Source organism: Porites lutea, chromosome 2 (assembly GCF_958299795.1).
Source record: "Porites lutea chromosome 2, jaPorLute2.1, whole genome shotgun sequence".
NCBI classification, from domain to species: domain Eukaryota; kingdom Metazoa; phylum Cnidaria; class Anthozoa; order Scleractinia; family Poritidae; genus Porites; species Porites lutea.
Window position 1 is genome coordinate 53,885,006 of NC_133202.1, and position 9,990 is coordinate 53,894,995.

The window sequence follows — 9,990 nt, forward strand, 5'->3', positions numbered from 1 at the left end:
TACAATTCTTTAACACTGTCTGTCCTAATGGACAATTATTCGCCATTGGTGGTGCAATATGCAAAGTCAGCCGTTTACTGAGCGTAGTCTTTTTTTAGTCAAGCTAATATCCGATACATAATTGTACAGATCATGCATTAAAAATGCTTCATTTTGCAAGAGCTGTCGTCACAAATTTGTCAGAGATACATACAAAACAACCATTACCGGCAATCCGTTCTTTTGACAGCCTGCCACATTTTCTCAGATTTTAAGTTCAAGGAAACTCGGTTCTGTAGACTAATTTTGAATCAAACAAAAATATCTTTCTTTTGTAGTGAATTTTAAAAATCCACGATCAGTTAAACATTTTTCTGATACAAATTAATTTTGCTGCCTGTTTTGAACAGGTTTTTTTCCGTCATAATCAAAATACAAGATGGCGAATTGAAGATGGTGGCCCTTTAATTGAGGTAATAACGTAATTTCCAACCTCGTCCCCAGGTTGTCTTCTCGCTTTCCAATATGGCGGCGGCCATTTTGGAAAGCGAGAAGACCATGGGGACGTGGTTGCGTAATTTCTGTGGAGAAGTTAGATTCTCTCATATATACCTAAAACAGTGCTCAATATCCTCGTGACAGAGCCCCTTTAAGCTCCTGCTGTAGGTCCGAGCACCTTTTGGCAGTACCAAAATGTAGCTCATAGGTTACATTAGATTGATCACATCAGCAGTTCCCACCTGCCAACCGAAAATTCGAATTAAAAAAAACGAAGAACAAGAAGAAAACAAAACAAACAAACAAACAAAAAAACACGCACACAGTGTCGTCACTATCGGCCCTAGCCTAAGAGCAAGTTCTCCGCAAAATGGTGACTCTCGAAACCTGAGACCATATTTTCACATGTAAAGAAATTCGATGAATCTAACTCATTTTTAAGAGCAATGTTGTTGTAGTGTTTCCATCCCCAACGACATAATTCCTGAAGGAATTTATCTTGATCTTGATTACGAGCAGATCGGCTAAAATATGGCCAATAGTTATCAAGATTACACAAAACTGATAACTTTCAGTTACAGAGAAAACATTATCGGTGTGCGGTGAGCTTACGTGGCGTAACATGCAGTTGCCGACCACAACATTTCTCCGCTCGTTGGTAAGTTCGTATTCATTCGTGGAGGTGAAGTCCTATACTTTTTTTTTCTGTTTAGAAAACTACAGAGGTTTATTAACAGCAGGCTCGACAAAAGTAATGACAACTTGAACGTTGCAAATTATTGCAAAGTAATAAAAAAATACCGTAATTTATTTTATCTCTCGTTGTTACAATTGTGTACAACTTAGTAATCTGTGTTGCCATCAAAATATAGCATTAGTCTTACGAAATTTTGGCGCATTTCTCAATTTGTAACTATTGCGAAGATTTATCGCTTGCAAGCAAGTCCATTCAAATAAGACACAATGCTGATTGTTTTCTTTTACCTTGAAAGCAAATACGTTCCGTGATTAGTACTTGAATCAACGGATGGGTACGCTGATAAAAATGTTGATAAATCAAATTTTTAAAAAAGAAGAGTTGATGTATGTAAGAAAGCCATGCTGTGTTGATCCTTCATTTCATTCAATATTTCTGTTTATCTTAGGAAAAAATGCACACCTTTAGACGTGATTATTATTATTATTATTATTATTATTATTATTATTATCATCATTATCATTATTATCTATTTAATTAATAACCGTGGACATCCTGATGCTTGAACAGATTATCAAATATAGGCAGTGAAGCATTTTACCATTCTTTCCTGCAAAGTTACATGTATATCGTCAAATCTTTGGTGTTGAAATTTAAACTAGATACACTATCAGAAGTACTAGTAGTCTTTGTCTTCAAACGCATAGACAGCTTGCTGACTGTAAAATGACCTTAATAAAAAATCAGTCCCTTTTCAGAAAAGGTATCTTTTTCTTTAAATCAAAGCCTTTTAAACCTACAGTTGCAATGACCTAAAGCAAGTAATGTTTTACTGGATAAACCGTCCGGTAAGAACATTCATGAGTATAATGGGGTAATTTTCCGGCAGATGGGTGTTAACTTATGCTAATGCTTACTTAGTGAATTTTCCCTGGGTCTTTCACCTGGAAGCTATTGAAACCAATCACAAAACACAAAACACGAAATGTTGTAGGAAACTAAAGGAAAATAAAATAACTAATGATGCCTTAGCGATTCTCCGTATTAAAAAAATATCAATAGTTCAATTCATAAGTCACCAACTGGATTTTAAGAAAATATTAACTAACGTAGCGTAACCTCGACGGTTGGTTTTGGGCCCTCTCATTGTTTTGCTGTATAATAATGATATTCTTAAAAGCATAAAAATGTTTTCACGTATGCTTCTTGCCGAATATCTTAGTTAATTTATTCATTTACTTTTTATACAAAACTAGGGATTTCATAATCTTGACAGCAAGAAAAAACACTAAATTTAAGAAAGTAGACCCGTGTCTACAAGCGAATATTCATAGAAACAGATTAAAAAAAGGATGTCAAAAATTGACAACCTTTCCAAATGATTAATTAAAAATCCCCCAAGATCATTTAGCACTTTTAAGAAAAGAACATTTGAATATCATTAACTATTTATAATTAGGCAAATTGTGTTTTAACGGGACTGTTTTAAGGTAGACCGGTTAATTTTCTTGTTACTTTCCTCTCCCGCTATAGAATTGATAGCCTATAGAAGTAATTTCTTCGAAATGGCAAAATCGCAGCTTCATGACAAAAAAATTCTACCAAGCATTGTATTTAACGTTACAAACAAAAGAGATGTGCTTCGACTGAAATTATTGGGCTAGCAATGTTTCAAAAATTCCAATTGCAATAATCCCGTTTAAATCTTCTTTAATTGAGGTTATCCATCCTCTCCTTCTTTGTATGTATGCGTTGTGTTACAAACATTCTGTCAGTATATTTAAGTAGTTATTTTTATGGTGGCTAGCTCAACCTTTCTGAATTTTCCTAAATTTCGTGGCACCCCTTGATATTCACGGATTTTTTCCCAATAATTTGTATTTTCGTTTTTTAAGACTAAAAATCGTATTATTACTTAGACCAAATTTCGCGTTTGGAGAGCATGCATAGCCTAGCAATCCCGTCCTGGGACTTCTTTCATCTGTTTTTATATGGATGTTAATGTCATAGGTGACGAATTACTCCTTATTTTTGGCGCGAAATTTCAGCGTTAATTTGTAATTTGACATGTGAAATTACAAAATTGCCATGGCAACCTTCCGTACGTCTCAGTGGCAAGATAGCGACGAAGTTTTAAAATGCCGTGAATGAAGATGTCAGGGGTACAAAAAGACCCTTTAGAAAACCTGAACACACAAGAGAACATCAGGAAGGACTCTAACAGGTACTCTGCCGAAAAAGTAGGAAAAATTCTAAACCTTATAAGCCAAATTTAAGGTCTAAACATTTGAGAGAGTGGAGTTCTCGATCGATACGATCCAGGATAAACGTGTCAAAAATCCAAGATTACTAACGTAAATCGTCACCCATGATATTAATAGGTAATCAAATGGTATACTCGTGAAATTATTCCCTAATTTCACTCGTCACCATTTGATTACATATACACATAGTAATATCAGTTAATCACCCTACAAAAATATTTGAGCGAGCAGCATCGATCATGCGCTAAAGATGCCTTAAAATGGGGCTGTAGTTGGCTGTTTCGCACTGTTCAAGCAGCGTCCACGAAGATAAGGGGAAAAGCTACTGCCAGCTGCAAACTTCCCACGGTGAGTTTTACAAGTTAGAGTTGTCTACTTATTTTACAGCTTTTCAAATTTCTTGAAAATACTTCTATTTATATTCAAGTGGACTTGAAACGGATCACTATTTTGAAAAAGGAACAAAAATGAAGAAATGTTTAATAAACATCTTAGTTTCCTAGTAACATGTCGCTTCTATATACACCATCCTTTGATAAGATTATCACCAATTACCAATATATGGTTCAAACCTCCGCTCGATTACTTAAATAAGATTGGCAACAGACAGTTCCTCAAATATGCAAAATAATTGAAAAACCTTAAATGATTAATTACATCTTATTGTAGAATCATCCCTACATAGTGCAAACTACAGAATTTATTTGGAAAATTGAAAAGCTTCAAGGTAACCGCGATAAAGGCAAGTAAATACTCAGAAGTGATGAATAAAATTATTTTGTAAAAAGCGTCGCATAACAAAAAAAAGAACATCAGAGGTATATGTTTCCTACTTGTTTAAATTTCGACAAAAGCACTTTGCTCCGCACTCTTGCCTCGGCAGCCGGGTTAAATCATTTTAAGTGAGAGGTTTTCTTGGTGAGCTAAAGATATTTTGTTGGGGGATGAATAGCCTCCTGTTAGTCTGAACAACGCGTCTATTATGTTACATCAATATAGAGAAAGATTATATTTCTAGTGGTGTATGATATGGTTGCCACATTTACATTTTAGAGTGGTTTTCGTTTGAGTGTCGTAAAACCAAAACCAAAGTAATTACTCTGGCCAATCACATAGGACACAGACAATACATTGAACTAATCAAAACTCGAAGTAATTACATGTGGCTGACGCAAAGTGCGGGAAAATGCATGCGAGGGCGTCACAATTGGCTTTGGTCTTACTTCTGATTGGATGAAAAGGTGGCGCGAATCTTTTAAGCCAATCGCATCGTGTATAAAGTGCAAAACCAATTACTTTTCGACACTCAAATGAAAACCGCTCTATGCCTCGGTAATTTATCGTTTGTCTCCTCGGCGATAGTCATTTGTTATTGGTCGCGACGAGTGTCAATGGCCGTTTTTACACTAGAGGACGCATTATCCGTCTGTACGGGGGTGGGGGGGGGGGGGGGGGGGGGGGGAGACTGCTCCAGACGGATAATGCGTCCTTAGTATAAAAACGGCCAAAATTTATTGCCAATGTTTTACATTCAAAAGATGCGATAAAATTCAGACTGATATGTACTAGTCATTGAGATATGTATGGTTAGCATAAATTTGGAAAAATTAGCATAACGGCAAAACAGTGAGTGTTTGGCTGGTTCGTAGGCTAGGTTTTTCTTAAAATTTCAACATGTTGCAGTGAATCAATCTTAATGAAAGTTTCAGACATTATTATATACATCGTGAAGGTTATGTGATGAGGTGTAAAAAGAATTCTGTCGAGTCGTTTTAGAGAGATACAATTCAAAATTTAGAATAAGGGTGCACTAAGACAGGTGTTGAGAAAACCGGTTAGTTTTCAGGATCGCAAGAAACAAAATACACCAAAATTTCCAAGCAGCGAAATTAAGCAGCATTCTGACGCTACTTAATATTAACTTGAGATTATTTAAAGCGTTTTTATTAAAAAATTTCTCACGGCTATTGAAAATGTAAGGTTCCTGGAGCCATTTGAGCACAATTTATGCCAAAAAAGTTCAATCAAAAGGCTATTCCAGCCCACGGTAGGGCCCATTTCAGCCCTGGGACCAAATCAGCCCTAGCTAATTGGACTGTATTGGCCCTGATTTAAGAGAGCCAAATTAGACTCAAAAATAGGACTGTATTTTACTCACCGAATTGGCCCTATGTTTAGGGCTAAAACAGATCTTTCTGATTTAGAGTGTGGTGTGGGATATTCAGTAGCAGGTCTAGATTATATTGCGCAAAATTCGGCTTTCAGAGATTTCAGCGTTTTTTGTTAATTGTTGTTATAGTGATACTGATTATACTTAAGACTGCATTTTAACAAACTTCAATTCATAGTCAATCACTGGCGAAAACTTTATAGCGATGAGACAAGGATATGATCACCTTTAAGGAGATTGAAAAGTATGATTCGTTATGGTCTCCATAGACTGCGAGCAGATTTAGTGAGAGCAATGCACGCGCGCGGGAGCGGCGAAGCCGCGAGACGCGCGAAACGAGGGCGGCAGCCTCTCCCGTCTCGCGCCATCAGTCACGCGTGGCCATTTGCGTGTTTCGCTTTTTGCTCGATGGACTACAGAAAAAAAGAGAGACTGCTCGTGGTCTATGGTCTCCAAAAAACTGTATCGAAACACCTTAAAATGTTGACATGTTGTTCCGCACTCATTCCTCAGCGGGCTAAATCATTTTCAGAGTGAGAAGTTTTTAGGTGAGCTAAAGATATTTTGTTGCGGGAAATAGCCTCTTGCAAGAGACTATAAAGGGGACAGAGAGGCCATCCCCCATATACACCCTATTCCATAGGTAATTCGTCTCGAGTTATTTTTAACACCACAGATCTCGAGGGGGATTAAGCAACAGCCAATCACATAGTGCGAATGTGTTCCGCGTGGATGACCCACGCTGAGAGCCACGCGTCCTTCACGAAATTACGCAGAACAAAATGGGGGAAGACGCGGAGAGCGATTTTGCTATTCCTTTTGTCGACGAAAACGATTACAGCGAGATTTCTGCGAAAGCTGTGTCAGCGAAACCGAAATTAAAAAAGAATCGCCCTTCCTCTCTTGTATAGAGCTAACAGTAGAGCAGGGAAATCGTTAACACACTGAATATTCTCTCAGGATCATTTATAATTTACGGTTTAAAGAGAGCAATTTCTGGTTTGATGTTTATTTTTTTCAGTCTTTATAGCGATTATTCCTACCCACCTACTTTGTCAACTGTAGGCGAACCCTCCTAAAGCTGAATTTCAAGGGACCATATTCAAGCTCAGAAAGAGAAATAAAATTTCGTCGTTGCTTATTTACGTCCTCCGTAAAACGCGAAATTAGGCTTTTCACGTCGTAGGCGTGCAAAAACGGGAAAGAAATGAACAAAAAAGTGTGTTGCACGTGCGAAGTTTTTTTTTTGCTAATTAAACCTATTGTTTTTTTTGATGTTCTAGTTGTCGTCCGTGTCGTTGGATCTTAAACTCCCTAAATTGTACAAACGACCGGTTTCAATAGACCGGCGAAATTTCTCATTTTATTAAAGCACTGAGATTACGACAACTTCGAGTTAAACTGATTTCACGGGTTGTCAAAGAGTCCAGCGATTCCTTTTTCCCAGGTGAGCACCGACTCATTTCGCTTCAATATTCAGGAATGCTCTCGATCTTTTTACGCTTTCATTGCCTCTCGTCCGACATGTTTTGCACGGCGTTTGGTCATGCGAAACCTCCACGAAATATCCACGCCTCGCGCGAGGTAACTTTATCCCGATTCTAAAAATAACTCGAGACAAATTACCTATGGAATAGGGTGTATATGGGGGATGGCCTCTCTGTCCCCTTTATAGTCTCTTGCCTCTTGTTAGTTTGAAAAACGCGACCGTTATGTTACATCTATATGGGAAAGATTATTTAAAGTGGTGTTTGATATGGTTGCCACATTTATGACCCGGTAATTTATCTTATGTACTCCTGGGCGATAATCATTTTCTTATTGGTCGCGACCTTCTGCTAATGTTTATTCCCTGATAAATTATAAGGCAAGCAGTAAATGGCCGAAACTTCGTGATCACCGGCCGTTAGACAAACGATGTCGCATGTTAAAATATATCCAGCCACATTCATACGTCAAGCGAGTGGGAAACTAAGGGCTGAAACGTATCCATATGTGATAATTTAATGGCAGGCGGTTCAGGGAAATGAATGGGAGACAGAACCTGTCGTAACTAGAGTGTCTTAAAGGCACGAAAGCAAGCATACAAACGAGGAAAAGACTTTACTGACGGCGTCTGTGGGTTGAATTGGATTGGAGGTTCTTTTCCGTCTCCTGATAAGGGCGAGACGAGTTTCTAGCAAGATTAGGGGAAGAAGAATGAGAGTAGCTGGGCATTGTGTTAGACTTAAAGAGAAGGAGGCATCGAAGCTTGTGTGTGGTGGCAGCCAAACACGGACAAACCAAGAGAGGAAGACCTAGGACCACGTACATACAGTCACACTTTGCTTGGGGACACCGGGTTCGCCACTATTGGAGAACTCAGGCGGGAATGCTACACCAAAGTGACCGGCGAAGGAGAATCCATGTTGTCCGAGCTAGTGCTCGACCAGACTAACTTGTTTCGATATGCTTATAAGTTATGCGAAGAATCTCTGCTGGAATAAGTCATAGCCCGGAATCTATCAAAAAGAACAGTTTTGGGTTTTTCTCGCAGCACCAATTAAAAGCGGATCTAAATTTTGCGCTTGTCAGGCGGAGGTTGCATTTTAAGGCCTCAGTGAGTCCCTCTTTTTCCACTGAAGTTTCCTTTTTTTAGGCCGGTTAAATTCGCGAAAGAATAGATGAAATATAAACTTGTGTAGACACGAGTAGTCCCCCATTTGTCCTCAGGGATAGTAGAGCGAGCGAAACACGAGCGCGCGTGAAAATCACCCCACGCAAGAAAAGGCGACACGCGTTTCGCTCGCTCTACTATCCCTGAGGACAAATGGGGGACTACTCGTAGTCTAAAACATGTGCGATCTGTGAATGGAATCTCCTATTCTGGAGACTTGACCTTGCCTATGTTAAAGAAAAAAAGGATTTATTAAGTTTTGATGACCTTGGGTCCCGTGAAAAAGATGGCGATCCCGCAACACGGCCCGCAAAACAAATTAACAAAATTATACAATTACGGACACAAAATATCAAAACGTTTTACACAAGCAGATTATGACAACACCAAAGCTCACACACCTATCAAATTAGCGATATGTAGCGATATTTGCTAGCTTCTTAGCATTTCCTCGACCTCGCTCGTCCTAATAACTGTAATATCCCTGCTAATTTGCACAAGCGACCCGAGACTCTTGCCCGTTGCTATGTGACGTCACACTGGCAGAAAAGAATAGAGTCACCTTCCCCACCCTGGTCAAATTTTATTCTAGTTTCACAAATCTCGACTTTGTAATAATTGACGCAAATTTAATACAAAACCGGTTCCCTAAAGAAAGACCTTACAAGTCCACTGAAATTTCTGTGGCCCTTATTTATTGTCACAGGCCCTTGAGGATGGAAAAAGATTTGGCAAATGTGGTAAACTAAATCAGATTTGTTAATATTAGTGATAAGAGCTCTACAGCACATATACTTAGGGAGATGGCGGAACGTATCGCCGCGTTAAGATCACCTGCGATAGTGAAACATGCCATACGCAGACGTGGATTTGCATAATGGGACTTCAGCATCTGTTTGAACCTTCCATGCAATATGCTTTTCAAGAGAACTTTTACATGTAAATATGTCATTATCAGCTACTGATTGACAGGGTAGGCAAATCGCACCTTGCTCATGGATCTGAAAGGTGTCTTCGGCAAGTGCCCACAAGTTTGACCATCGACAATCAGCTCTCAAGCCACGAATTCATGTCGAATTTGACAGGTAGGATTAATAGAGAGTGTATGTTAAAAAAAAAAAAGAAAAGAATTTGATGGTGGCGTTTTAATAGAATTTCAACGAAAATCAGGAGAAGAAAACATCGTAATTTGAGACTGCAATATTACTTAAAATGGCCGGGCGGCCAATACTACCAGTTCATAACATACTGTGGAACTGACACATTTCATAAACTGGTAACTTTTTTGCTTTTCATTCTAATCACAGCCTGAAAAAAACTGATAAAATAATTGCCAATACCAGTATTTTCGGTTTTGAACACTGATAAGAAGTGTCTTCAAGTGTAATTGACCTGATAAAGCAAAACAGGCGTTATTGCAACTAATTAATCAGACTCGCACTATAAGGGCTGGTGAAGCAAAACCTTCGGTAAAAACTTATAAACATCTTTTTTGACATCAAAAGAAAAAAGGTCAAAATTACATGGAACTGTACTCTTATTAGCTGGTATTGTATTGAACCCCACAAAACAGGTATTCACGGTAACACGCTTTTCTTCATCTAAGCGAATAACCGTCAAATAATATTTGAGGGTTATGGCTACTAAGTTTTATTCGCTGAATTTTACTCTGGAAATCTTTTTTTTAGCGTCGTTATTACGTATACCAAAAAAAAACATGTATATA